Source organism: Lutra lutra, chromosome 5 (genome assembly GCF_902655055.1).
Source record: "Lutra lutra chromosome 5, mLutLut1.2, whole genome shotgun sequence".
Taxonomy (NCBI): Eukaryota; Metazoa; Chordata; class Mammalia; order Carnivora; family Mustelidae; genus Lutra; species Lutra lutra.
Genome location: NC_062282.1, coordinates 54275292 through 54290240, shown reverse-complemented (window position 1 = coordinate 54290240; position 14949 = coordinate 54275292).

Below are 14949 nucleotides of genomic sequence, written 5' to 3'. Positions count from 1 at the left end.
CCCTTTGTGTAAGTATGCCAGTTCACACCAGGAATTACATTACTGAGAAAAATTTTAAGGAGGGAAAAAGCCCACAAATATATTCTGAGTAAGTTCATTTTAAGAGCTAATGAAAATTTTTGAAGTAGTACATTATTCCTTGGGAGATGAATTTGTCAGGAATTGAAAAATAGAAACTTAACAATAGGAATGGATTAATATAAAACAGAAACAGTGAAGTTAATGTGATCATTGGGTGAGTCCTTTGTATGAGACAAAAAGCAAATAATGGTTAACGTTTATAAATCAGGAACATAATTTTGCTCTTCAGGTATCCAGACCTATAAGGAAGGATTGTCTTAAAATTTTATTTCATTATTTTTATGTCCTTTTGAATTTTAAAATCTCTCTCTTTTTTAAAGATTTTATTTTTAAGTAATCTTTACAACCAATATGAGACTTGAACCCGCAACCCTGAAATCAAGAGTTCCACACTTTATGAACTGAGCCAGCCAGGTGCCCCTGAAAAATATTTTTAATAATCCCAAATGTATAGCCAAGTTATATGTAAAGTAAAAAGGACTGTTTTCTTCCTGACTTGTTTGTAAGTTTATGATATGACACTGCATCATCTCTGAGTACCTTAGTGTATATTTCCTTTAGAGGACATGCTAGTACATCACTACAATACAACCATTAAAATCAGGAAATTAGCATTGGTACATTATGACCATCTAATCCTCAGATCTTTATTGCATTCAAATTTAACTAATTGTTTCAGTAATGTTTGTGTGGCAAAATGGTCCAGTCAGAATCATGTGTTGTCTTTAGATTAGATGTCAGTTGTCTGGTCTGCTTCAGTCTGCAACAAGTCTTCATTTTTTTCTTGACTTTTACAACCTTGGCACTTTTGAATATTATAGGCTAGTTTTGTACAAAATCCTCATTTTGAGTTTTTCTGGTACTTCATGATTAGATTCAGGTTATGCATCTTTGGCATATTTTGTGGGAAGGTAGCTTCAGAGTACTACCCTCTTTCTCATCAAACTTCCAGCTTATTTGTATCTTTATTGATGTATAATTTCCTACTTTATTCAGTAGATTAGAATCTATTACTTGCATTATTGTGATGCTAAACAGTTTTTCTTGACTTAGCTAGGGGAAAGCTATTTTAGATGGTTTCTATGTCCTTTTGACATGTCCTGTCATTATTTGAGTAATTTCTTATTTTCTGGCACAAGTTATACCAGGCTTATGCTTTCCCTGCCCTAACTGAAGAGTAAGCCATGTTTTTAAGGTGCCATGCGTCTCTTAAATGGAGAATGGTATTTAGAAGCCAAGATTTGGGAGTGCCTGGGTGGCTCAGTTGGTTAAGCACCTGCCTTTGGCTCAGGTCATGATCCCAGGGTCCTGGGATCGAGTCCCGCATAGTGCTCCCTCCTCAGTGGAGAGCCTGCTTCTCCCTATCCCTCTGACTGTCGCTCTGCCTACTTGTGCGCTCGCTCGCTCGCTCGCTCTGTCAAGTAAATAAATAAAATCTTAATTATTGTGCTAGTGAAAATTGCTGTTTGTGTATAATGTTTATATGTACAGCTATATTTATTTCTATATATTGAGAACCATGAGTTCACACTTAAACTTTCATATCTAATCCCATGGAGTTCATTTTTCTTTTCTCCCTTTCTATATTTATAACAACAGTGAGAAGTCTGATTCCAATTATCCTCAATATATTTGTTCTCTATTCTCGGTCATCTCAACATGAATGCCTTCCTTACTCTACTCAGGCTCCAACATCCTGCGGCAAAAAGGGATAGCCTCACTGTCTTGGACCCAAACACACCCCATTGTGGGCCACTGAATCCGTCATACCCTTTGACAAAATGGCCATCTTTTTCACTTTAACCAATAACTTTAGGAATAAGTTTTTGGAGAAGAGGCTTTTTTTTTTTTTAATTGGCTTCTCTTCTTGACTTTCAAAGAAATTCATATTTTGAATAAGCAGAGTAAAATTAACTCTCCTATTCATAGTATGTTTTTTGAATTTTTAGCATGTAGTTTCTGTTTATAGTTTTGTGAATTTTAACATGTTAGAGGCATCTGTAAGCACCTTCAAAGTCAGGTGATTGAACAATTTTTGTTTTTTGTTTTTTTTTAAGTGAACTCCACACCCCACATTGGGCTCAAACTTGTGACCTTGAGATCAAACGTTTCGTGCTCTACCAGCTGAGCCAGCCAGGTGCCCCAAGAGTTTTAATAGTTGAATCACTACAAAAACTTAATGCTCTCTCTTTGTAGTCATACCACACTCCTAGCCTCAAATGCTGGAAACCACTGATTAAGACCTGTCTTTATAGTTTTGTCTTTTCAAAAGTGTTTATCAGTGGGATCATATGTAATCTTTTTTTCTTAAAGGTTTATTTATCCATTCTAGAGAGAGAGAGTGAGCGAGCTTGGGAAGACTGGGTGGAGGGGCAGAGGGAGAGAATTCCCCAAGCAGACTCCCAACTAAACACACATTCTGATGTGGGGCTCAATCCCTTGACCCATCAGCCCATGACCTGAGGGGAAACCAAAAGTCATGCCCAACTGACTGAGCCACCCAGGCACCCTATTTTTCTTTTTAAACAGCCTTATTGAGATATAATTCACATACCATACATTTTACCCATTTAAAATATATTCAGTGATTTTTAGTATAGTCATCTATTCAACCATCATTATAGTCAATTTTCATTCTCATCACTTCAAGAAGCCCCATACCGGCTCAGTGGGTTAAGCCGATGCCTTCGGCTCAGGTCATGATCTCAGGGTCCTGGGATCGAGGCCCGCATCGGGCTCTCTGCTGAGCAGGGAGCCTGCTTCCCTCTCTCTCTCTCTCTCTCTGCCTGCCTCTCTGTCTACTTGTGATCTCTCTCTGTCAAATAAATAAATAAAATCTTCAAAAAAAAAAAAGCCCCATACCTTTTAGCTATCAACTCCCTCCACCCCCAACCAAGTGACAACTAATTTGTTTTCTATCTCATAAATTTCCCTCTTAATGATATTTCATATGCGTTGAATCATAATAATGTGGTCTTTTGCTACTGGCTTCCTTCATTTAGCACAATGTTTCATCCATGTTCTAGTATGTCTATTTCATTCCTTCAGTATGGCTGGGTAATATTCCATTTATCCATTATCCATTTGTCAGTTGATTGACATTTGGGAGGATTCTACCTTTTGGCTATTATGAATAATGCTGCTATAAACATTCAAGTTGGGGCACCTGAGTGGCTCAGTTGCATAAGTGTATGCCTTCGGCTCAGGTCATGATCCTGGAGTCCCTGGATCAAGCCCTAAGTCAGGCTCCCCGCTCAGCAGGCAGCCTGCTTCTCCCTCTCCCTGCCCACCCACACTCATGCGCCTGTGTGTATGCTCTGTCGAATAAATAAAATCTTTAAAAAAAATAAACATTCAAGTATTGGTTTTTATGTCTATGCATATTTTTCTTATCTAGTAATAGAATTTGGAGTTACATGGAAACTATGTCTGATCATTTGAGGAATTTCTAGATTGTTTTCCAAAATGGCTACACAATTTTACATTCCCACCAGTAGTGTTTGAAATTTCTAATATCTCCACAAATTTGCTGACACTTTCTACATGATTTTTTAAATTTTAAATTTTAAATTTAAATCCATTCTAGTGGATATGAGGTGGTATCACACTGTGGTTTTGTTTTCTGTTTCCCTGATGACTATGTTGAGCATCTTTTCTTGTGCTTATGGACCATTTATGTATCTTCCTTGGAGAAATGTTCATTAGTATTTCCCATTTTTTATTGGGTTATCTATTAGTGAGTTGTAAGAGTTCTTTATATATTCTGTTTACAAGTCTCATATATATTATTTGCATTTATATTCTTCTATTGTATAGGTTTTTTTCATTTTCTTGATGGTGTCTTTTAAAGCATGATTGTTTTAAATTTTGATGTATTCTAGTTCATTCTAGTTCATTATGCTTTTGATATCATGTCTAAGAACGTGGTGATCCCAGGTTATGAGGATTTTTTCCAGTGTTGTTTTCCAAAAGTTTTATTATTGTGTGTTTTACATTTAGATATATGACCCATTTTAAGTTATTTTTTGTGTAAGCTGTATAATATAGATGGAACTTCATTTTTTGCATGTGGATGTCTATTTGTTTCAAAATTTGTTGAAAACACTGTCCATTCTTCAATAAATTGCTTTTGTACTTTTGTCATAAATCAATTGCTGTTTATATGGGTCTGTTTTTGGTTTTTCTCTTCTCTTGATCCATGTGTCTGTCCCTTCACAAATACCAAATTGCCTTGATAATTGTAGCTTTATGCTAAGTCTTAAAATTGGGCAGCATGATTCCTTCAACTTAATTCTTTTTCAAAGTTGTTTTGGCTGTTTTAACTTTCTTTGCCTCTCTGTATAAAGTTTAGAATCAGCTATATTCAGTCCATCTCCAAAAGGTCCTGCTAGGGTTTTCACTGGTATAGCATAAGTCTTACAATCCGTTAGCATGAGGCAGCTCTCTATTTAGGATCTCTTTTATTTCAATCATGAGCATTTTGTGATTTTCAGCTTATAGAATACTTACATCTTTTCTTAGATTTATTCCCAAGGGTACCTTTTCTGGAGCTATTGTAAATGATATATGTTTTTTGAAATTTGTTTCTAGTTGTACATAGCTAGTGCATAGAAATGTTTGATTTTTGTTTGTTGAGCTTCCTCTGACCTTCCTAAACTCGCTTGTTCTAGGAGTTTTTTTTGTTACGGATTTCTGGAATTTTCTTCATAAATCACAAACAGGAGGTTTTATTTAATCTGTACTGCTCCATATGTCTTTATCTTTTCTTGCTTCATTGCACTTGCTAAAGAACAGAAGTGGTGGGAGTGGCCATCCCTGTCTTGTTTGGTTTTCAAATTTTGATTTGATTGATTCTCAGATTTTGAACCTGCTTATATTTTAACACATCCCAAACTTGGTCATGGAGTTTTCCTGCCATTTATGTATCTGGATTTGTTTGTTGAAGATTTTCGTGTCTATTCACTGAGATACTGGTCTCATTGATTAATTTGAGATATTGGTCTCATCAGTTGTTACCTTTGTCTTGGTTTGGTACCAGGGTAAATCTAGCCTTATAAAATGAATTGGGAAGTGATTCTTTTACTTCCTAGAAGAGATGTGTAGAATTTGTGTTGTCTTCTTTCAGTATTTTATGGTATTTGCCAGTAAGATTTTAAACAACAAATTCAGTTTTTAAAAAAAGAGCTTACTCAGGAATTCTAGTTTATTTGTTTTAGTTTGGTTTAGTTAAGTGCTGGTAGTTCTTGTATTTCAAGGAATTAATTTATTTAACTTGATGTGCATTGTATGCATTGTTTCTTTAGTGCCCTTTTAATAGCATTATCTCTTTTAGTCCTGAGATTAGGCATTTCTTTTTTTGTCATTCTTGCTAGAGATTCATCAGTTTTATTGCTTTTAAGGAAGAATTAGTTTTTGGATTTATTGATTTTCCTTATTTTCAGTTTCATTGATTTTTTACCCCCTCCCTTTTTTATGACCTTTTCCCATCTGCTTGCTTTGTGGGTTTATTCTGCTCTTTTTCTAGTTTCTTTATGTGGAAGCTTTGAGACTTTTTTTTTTTTTTCTTAATAAAAGCCAATTGATGATGTGAATTACTCTAAGCATTCGTTTAGCTACATTTCATACATTTTGGTATTTTCATTCAGTTCAAAATATTTTACTCTTTAGAATTCCCCTTAGAGCTCTGAATTATTTGAAAGTATGTTATCTCCAAGTGTTTATAAATTTTCCTTTTACCTGTATTAACTTCTAGTTTATGATCAGAGAACATACTTTATAATTTTAGTTCTTTTAAATTTCTTAAGGATTGTTTTGTGGCCCAGGATATCGTTTGTCTTGGTGAATATTCCCTGTGGATTTTTAAAAATTAACATATAATGTATTAGTTGCCTCAGGGGTACAGGTCTGTGAATCATCAGTCTTACACAATTTATAGCACTCACCATAGCACATATCCTCCCCAATGTCCATAACCCAGCCACCCTCTCCCTCCCCCCAACCCCCTAGCAACCCTCAGTTTGTTTCCTGAGATTAAAAACCTAATAGTTTGTCTCCGTCCTAATACCATCTTGTTTAATTTTTTCCCTCCCTACCCATCATGACACCCTCTGCCTCTCAAATTCCTCATATCAGAGAGATCATATGATAATTGTCTTTCTCAATTGACTTCTTTTGCTTGGCATAATGCCCTCTAGTTCCATCCACGTAGTTGCAAATGGCAGGATTTGTTTTTTTGTTTTTTTTTTTTTGTTTTTTTTTTTGCTGGCTGCATAGTGTGTGTCCATATACATGTATGTATGTATGTATGTATGTATGTATATATGTGTATATGTGTATATATGTATGTGTGTGTGTGTATACCACATCTTTATCCATTCATCTTTTGATGGACATCTAGGTTCTTTTCATAGTTTGGCTATTGTTGACGTTGCTGCTATAAGCATTAGGGTGTACGAGCCTCTTTGCATCACTACATTTGTACCTTTAGGGTAAATACCCAGTAGTGCGATTTCTGGATCGTAGAGTAGCTCTACTTTCAACTTTTTGAAGAACCTCCATACTCTTTTCCAGAGTGGCTGCACGAGCTTCCATTCCCACCAACAAATTCCCCTTTCTCCTCATCCTCGCCAACATCCATCATTTCCTGACTGGTTAATTTTAGTCATTCTGACTAGTGTGAGGTGGTATCTCACTGTGGTTTTGATTTGTATTTCCCTGATGCCAAGTGAGGTTGAGCACTTGTTCATGTGTGTTTTGGTCATCTGGATGTCTTCTTTGCAGAAATGTTTGTTCATGTCTTCTGCCCATTTTTTGATTGGATTATTTGTTCTTTGGGTGTTGAGTTTGCTAAGTTCTTTATAGGTTTTGAATACTAGCCCTGTCTCTGATACACCATTTGCAAATATCTTTTACCATTCTTTCAGTTGTCTTTTGGTTTTGTTGACTGTTTCCTTTGCTGTCCAAAAGTTTTGATCTTGTTGAAGTCCTGATAGTTCATTTTTGTCCTTGCTTTCCTTGCCTTTGGTGATGTTTCTAGGAAGAAGTTGCTGCCTGTGTTCTCCTCAAGGATTTTGATGGATTTCTGTCTCACATTGAGGGCTTTCATCCATTTTGAGTCTATTTTTGTGTGTGGTGTAAGGAAATGGTCCATTTTCATTCTTCTGCATGTGGCTGTCCAATTTCGCCAACACCATTTGTTGAAGAGACTGTCTTTTTTCCACTGGACATTCTTTCCTGCTTTGTTGAAGGTTAGTTGACCATAGAGTTGAGGGTCCATTTCTGGGCTCTCTATTCTGTTCCATTAGTCTATGTGCCTGTTTTTGGCCAGTACCATACTGTCTTGATGATGACAGCTTTGTGATAGAACTTGAAGTCTGGAATTGTGATGCTGCCAAGTTTGGTTTCCCTTTTCAACATTCCTCTGGCTACTCAGGGTCTTTTCTGGTTCCATATAAATTCTAGGATTCTTTGTTCCATTTCTGTGAAAAAACTGATGGTATTTTGATAGGGATTGCATTAAATGTGTAGATTGCTTTAGGTAGCATAGACATTTTCACAATATTTGTTCTTCCAGTCCATGAGCATGGAATGTTTTTCCATTTCTTTGTATCTTCCTCAATTTCTTTCATGAGAACTTTATAGTTTTCTGTGTACAGATTCTTTGTTTCTTTGGTTAGGTTTATTCCTAGGTATCTTATGGTTTTTTGTGTGACTATAAATGGGATCGACTCCTTAATTTCTCTTTCATCTGTCTTGCTGTTGGTGTATAGAAATGCAACTGATTTCTGTGCATTGATTTTTATATCCGGACACTTTACTGAATTCCTATATGAGTTCTAGGAGTTTTGGAGTGGAGTCTTTTGAGTTTTCCACATAAAGTACCATATCATCTGCAAAGAGTAAGAGTTTGACTACTTCTTTGCCGATTTGGATCCCTTTTATTTCTTTTTGTTGTCTGATTGCTGAGCCTAGGACTTCTAGTACTATGTTGAATAGCAGTAGTGACAGTGGACATCCCTGCCATGTTCCTGACCTTAGGGGAGAAGCTCTCAGTTTTTCCCCATTGAGAATGATTTTTGCTGTGGGTTTTTCATAGATGGCTGTGAAAAGTTTTGATCAAGAAAGGATGCTGTACTTTGTCAAGTGCTTTTTCAGCATCTATTGAGAGTATCATATGGTTCTTGTTCTTTCTTTTATTAAGGTATTGATTGATTTGTGGATATTGAACCAACCTTGCAGCCCAGGAACAAATCCCTCTTGGTCATGGTGAATAATCCTTTTAATGTACTGTTGGATCCTATTGGCTAGTATTTTGGTGAGAATTTTTGCATCCGTGTTCATCAGGGATATTGGTGTGTAATTCTCCTTTTTGATGGGGTCTTTGTCTAGTTTTGGGATCAAGATAATGCTGGCCTCATAAAATGAGTTTGGACGTTTTCCTTCCATTTCTATTTTTTGGAACAGTTTTAGGAGAATAGGTATTGATTCTTCTTTAAATGTTTAGTAGAATTCCCCTGGGAGGCCGTTTGACCCTGGGCTCTTGTTTGTTGGGAGATTTTTGATGACTGCTTCAATGTCCTTACTGGTTATGGGTCTGTTCAGGTTTTCTATTTGTTCCTGGTTCAGTTTTGGTAATTTATATGTCTCTAGGAATGCATCCATTTCTTCCAGATTGTCAAATTTGCTGGTGTATAGTTGCTCATTGTATGTTCTTATAATTGTTTGTATCTCGTTGGTGTTGGTTGTGATCTCTCTTCTTCCATTCATGATTTTATTCATTTGGGTCCTTTCTCTTTTCTTTTTGATAAGTCTGGCCAGGGGTTTATCAGTCTTATTTATTCATTCAAAGAACCAGCTTCTAGTTTCGTTGATCTGTTCTATTGTTCTTTTGATTTGTTCATTTGTTCATTGATTTCTGCTCTGATCTTTATTAATTTCTCTTCTCCTACTGGCTTTAGGCTTTCTTTGCTGTTCTTTCTCCAGCTTCTTTAGGTTCAGGGTTAGGTTGTGTACCTGAGACCTTTCTTGTTTTTTGAGAAAGGCTTGTATTGCTATATACTTTCCTCTCAGGACCTTTGCTGCCAAAGATTTGAACAGTTGTGTTTTCATTTTCATTTGTTTCCATGAAATTTTTAAGTTCTTTTTTAATTTCCTGGTTGACTCATTCATTCTTCAATAGGATGCTCTTTAGCCTCTATGTATTTTAGTTCTTTCCATCTTTCCTCTTGTGGTTGAGTTCTAGTTTTTAAGCACTGTGGTCTGAAAATATGCAGGGAATGATCCCAATCTTTTGGTACCAGTTGAGACCTGATTTGTGACCCAGGATGTGATCTGTTCTGGAGAATGTTCTCTGTGCAGTAGAGAAGAATGTGTACTCTCTTGCTTTGGGATGGAATGTTCTGAATATATCTGTGATATCCATCTGGTCTAGTGTGTCATTTAAAGACTTTTTTTCTTGTTGACCTTTTGCTTAGATGATCTATTTCAGTGAGGGGGGTGGTTAAAGTCCCCTACTATTACTGTATTATTGTTGATGTATTTCTTTGATTTTGTTATTTATTGGTTTATATAATTGGCTGTTCCCATGATAGGGACATGGATATCTAAAATTGTTAGATCTTCTTGTTGGACAGACACTTTAAGTATGATATAGTGTCCTTCCTCATCTCTTATTACAGTCTTTGGCTTAAAATCTAGTTTATCTGATATAAGGATTGCCACCCCAGATTTCTTTCTTTTTTTTTTTAAGATTTTATTTATTCATTTGACAGACATAGATCACAAGTAGGCAGAGAGGCAGACAGAGAGGGAGGGGGAAGCAGGCTCCCTGCTGAGCAGAGAGCCCAATGCGGGGCTCAATCCCAGGACTCTGAGATCACGACCTGAGCCAAAGGCAGAGGCTTAACCCACTGAGCCACCCAGGTGCCCCCCAGATTTCTTTTGATGTCCATTAGCATGGTCAAATGTTTTCCACTCCCTCACTTTAAATCTGGAGGTGTCTTTGGGTCTAAAATGAGTTTCTTGTAGACAGCTATCAATGGATCCTGTATTTTTTATCCATTCTGTTACCTGTGTCTTTTGATTGGGGCATTTAGCCCATTTACATTCAGGGTAACTATTGAAAGATATGAATTTAGTGCTATTGTATTGCCTGTAACGTGACTGTTATTGTCTATTGTTCTGTTCCTTTCTGGTCTGTTACTTTTAGGCTCTCTTTGCTTAGAGGACCCCTTTCAATATTTCCTTTAGGGCTGGTTTGGTGTTTGTAAATTCTTTTAATTTTGGTTTATCCTGAAAGCTTTTTATCTCTCCTTCTATTTTTATTTATTTTTTATTTTTATTATTATTTTTAAAAAGATTTTATTTATTTATTTGACAGACAGAGATCACAAGTAGGCAGAGAGGCAGGCAGAAAGAGAAAGGAAAGCGGGCTCCCTGCAGAGCAGAGAGCCCAATGTGGGGCTCAATCCCAGGATCCTGGGATCATGACCTGAGCTGAAGGCAGAGGCTTTAACCCACTGAGCCACCACCTTTTTTTTTTTTTTTTTTTTTTTTGGATTTTGAGGAGGTTCTCTGTGCCTCCTGGATTTTGATGCTTGTTCCCTTCCCCAAATTAGGGAAATTCTCAGCTATAATCTGGTCCCATATACCTCCTGCCCCCCTATCTGTTTTTTCTTCTTCTGGGATCCCAGTTAGTCTAATGTTGTTTTGTCTTATGGTGTCACTTACCTCTTGAATTATCCCCTCGTGGTCCAGTAGTTGTTTGTCTTCTTTTGCTCAGCTTCTTTATTTATCATTTGGTCTTCTATATCATTAATTTTCTCTTCTGCCTCATTTATCCTAGCAGTGAGAACCTCCATTTTTTCAATGCACCTCATTAATAGTTTTTTTTTTTTTTTTAATTTCAACTTGGTTAGATTTTAGTTCTTTTATTTCTCCAGAAAGGGATTCTCTAGTATCTTCCATGCTTTTTTTGAGCCCAGCTAGCACCTTGATAATCATCATCTGAATTCTAGTTCTAACATATTACTAATGTCCGTATTGATTAGGTCCCTAGGTGTTGGTACTGCCTCTTGTTCTTTTTTTTGAGTTTTTCCACCTTGTCATTTTATCCATATGAGAATAGATGAATGAGAGAACAAAATACAAAAAGGGTAGCAATGACCCCAGAAAGATACACTAACCAAATCAGAAGAGACTGTAAATCGGGAAGAGAAGAAAGGAGGGGAAAAAAAAAAAAAAATATATATATATATATATATATATATATATATATATATATATATATATATGTTAGGCTGGTGAATATAATAGAGCCACACACTTGATTCTGGGTGTATTTTGGTCTGTTAGAAACTGCCTCCCAAAATTTTAAAGAAAATAAGGATAAACATGATGAAGGGATGGAATATGACTAAAGATGAGAATTTAAAAAGATTCTAAAAACGGAATTGATGAGATAAGAAGTTGGTTGAGAAAAAGAAAAAAAAAAGGAAAGAATGTTATTAGTCTGGAGACTAGAACAAAGCCATGCACTAGGTTGAGGGTCTATTTTGATCTATTAGAAGAAACTGTATTCCAAAATTTTAAGGAAAGAAAAACCTATATGTATATAAAAAATACGATTAAATACAATGTAGGGATAGAATATGACTATAACAATGAAAATTATAAAAGATTTTTAAAATGGTATTGATAAAATAGTTAAAAATGTTAAAATAGAGGAAAAATTTTAAAAAATAGAATAAGAGGGCGCCTGGGTGGCTCAGTGGGTTAAGCCGCTGCCTTCGGCTCAGGTCATGATCTCAGGGTCCTGGGATCGAGGCCTGCATCGGGCTCTCTGCTCAGCAGGGGGCCTGCTTCCCTCTCTCTCTCTCTCTGCCTGCCTCTCCGTCTACTTGTGATCTCTCTCTGTCAAATAAATAAATAAAATCTTTAAAAAAAATAGAATAAGAAAAAATAAAATTAAAAAATTTAACTTTGTAAGACTAAAGCATCATGGGAAAAAAGCCATGACTTCTTTGTGCTGTATTCCTGTATTTCTGAGGTTTTGCATTTCTCATTGATCGGTTGTGGAGTTTGTCTTGGCTGGATATTCTTTTTTTTTTTTTTTAAGAATTTATTTATTTATTTGACAGACAGAGATCACAGGTAGGCAGAGAGGCAAGCAGAGAGAGAGAGAGAGAGAGGAGGAAGCAGGCTCCCTGCTGAGCAGAGAGCTGGACGCGGGGCTCGATCCCAGGACCCTGGGATCATGACTCGAGCTGAAGGCAGAGGCTTTAAACCACTGAGCCACCCCAGCGCCCCTTGGCTGGATGTTCTTGCTGATTTTCTGGGGGAGGAGCCTATTGTAGTGATTCTCAAACATCTTTCCCCAAGGCAGAATTGCACCGCCTTGCTAGGGGCCAGGCTAAGTAATCTGCTCAGATTTACTCTTGGGAACTTTTGTTCCCTGAATGCTTTCTGTAGAGCTCTGGAGGACGGTAATGAAAATGGCGGCCTCCCAGTCTCCGGCCCAGAGGAGCCTAGAGCTGGGGCCCCACTCCTCAGTGTGCCTTCAGAGAAAAGCAGTCAATCTCCCCTGTCTCCTTGGTCTCCGCCTGCACTTCGTGCTCACTCAGCCTCTGACTGAGCATTTCTATCTCTGGCGCACCACCCCTTTTGGATTCTTTAAACCCAGCAGATTCCTGAAGCGGGTTCCCGCTCCCGGAGGAGGAAGCAGGGAATCTCCCCAGATCTGCCACTTGTGAGGTCTGTGCTTGAAGAATAGTGGCCTGACTGTGCTTTGGATCATGGTTTAAGGTAATCCTGAGCTGAGAGCGCACTCCTCGGCTCCATCTCTACAGCCGCTTCCCCCATCCCATACCTGGGCACTCTGCCGCACTCAGACAGCCCTAGTCTTTTTGTGACTCTGCGGGTCCTGAGACCACACTGTCCCTGCCAGGGCTTCAACCCCATTTAGCCTCTGGAGTGACATCCCTCAGTGGAGTCGACTTCTGAAAGTTCTGGTTTTGTGCTCTGCTGCTCTATGGTTTGCCGGGAGCCAACCCCTCCCCCCACAGTTTCTCTTTCCCTATACCGCCTTGGATTCACTTCTCCGTATATCCTACCTTCCAGAAAGTGGTCGATTTTCTGTTCCTAAAATTGCTGTTCTTTTCCCCTTCAATCTCCTGTTGAGTTTGTAGGTTTTCAGAATAGTTTGATAACTAGCTTAACTCCTGGGACGTGATGATATTTAAGTCTTCTACTGCTCCGCCATCTTGCTCTCCCCCACCCCATGTGTAATTTAAGAGAATGCTTATTCTGTTGTTTTAGGGTGAAGTTTCTTATGTTAAATAGATCCAGATGGTTATTGGTGTTATTCATTTTTTTCTGTTCTTGCTGATTTCTTAGTAGTTCTATAGATTACTTAGAGAGTATTTAAGTCTCCAGCTGCAGTTGAAGCTTTGTGCATTTGTCTTTTCAATGCTGTGTCTGCTTCTTGTAAATGAGGCTCTGTTGTTTGGTTCATACAAATTTAGGATTGTCAAGTCTTTTTGGTGAATTGATTTTTCAAAAATTTAATTTTTTTGGTGTGTGTTCCAAAATTCATTGTTTATGCACCATACCCAGTGCTCCATGCAATACGTGCCTTCCTTAATATCCACCACCAGGCTCACCCAACCCCCTACCCACCTCCCCTCCAAAATCCTGTTTCTCAGAGTCCACACTCTCTCATGGTTCGTCTCCCCCTCCGATTTCTCCCAACTCACTTCTCCTCTCCATCTTACAATGTCCTCTGTGTTTTTTCTTTATGCTCCACAAGTAAGTAAAACCGTTATATGATACTTGACTCTCTCTGCTTGACTTATTTTACTCAGCATAATCTCCTCCAGTCCCGTCCATGTTGATACAATAGTTGGGTATTCATCCTTTCTGATGGAGGCATAATACTCCGTTGTATATATGGACCATATCTTTTTTTTTTTTTTTTGGACCATATCTTCTTTATCCATTCTCTCTTGAAGGGCATCTTGGCTCTTTCCACAGTTTGGAGATTGTGGCCATTGCTGTTATGAACATTGGGGTACAGATGGCCCTACTTTTCACTACATCTGTATCTTTGGGGTAAATACCCAGTAGTGCAATTGCAGGGTCATAAGGTAACTCTATTTTTAATTTTTTTTTAAATTTAAAGATTTTATTTATTTATTTGACAGAGTTCACAAGTTGGCAGAGAGGCAGGCAGAGGGGTGGGGGAAGCAGGCTTCCCGCTGAGCGGAGAGCCCGATGCGATGCTTGATCCCAGGACCCTGGGATCATGACCTGAGCCAAAAGCAGAAGCCTTAGCCCACTGAGTCACCCAGGCAACCCCTATTTTTAATTTCTTAAGGAATCTCCACACTATTTTCCCAAGTGGCTACACCAACTTTCATTCCCTTGGTGAATTGATTTTATCATTAATGATCCCTTTTTATTCCTGATAATTTTAATTGCTCCAAAATCTAGTTTGTCAAATTAATGTAAAACATTTTTTTTTCCCCTTAAGGATTTTTTTTACACTCTTCCCCCTACTGTGGCATTCAAACCTAACCACCCTGAGATCTTGAGTTGTATGCTCTACTGGCTGAGCCAGCCAGGTGCTCCCCACCAAAATTGGCTTATCTTAATCCATCTCATTTGACTTATATTTACTGGTTTTGGTTTATGAAAATTTGCAGGTTTTATACTTAGTAAGCAGTAACACTTTTTTTTTTTAAAGGTTTTATTTATTTGAGACAAAGAGAGAGAGATCATAAGTAGGCAGAGAGAGAAGGAAACAGGCTCCTTGCTAAGCAGAGAGCCCGATGTGGGGCTTGATCCCAGGACCCTGAGATCATGACCTGAGCT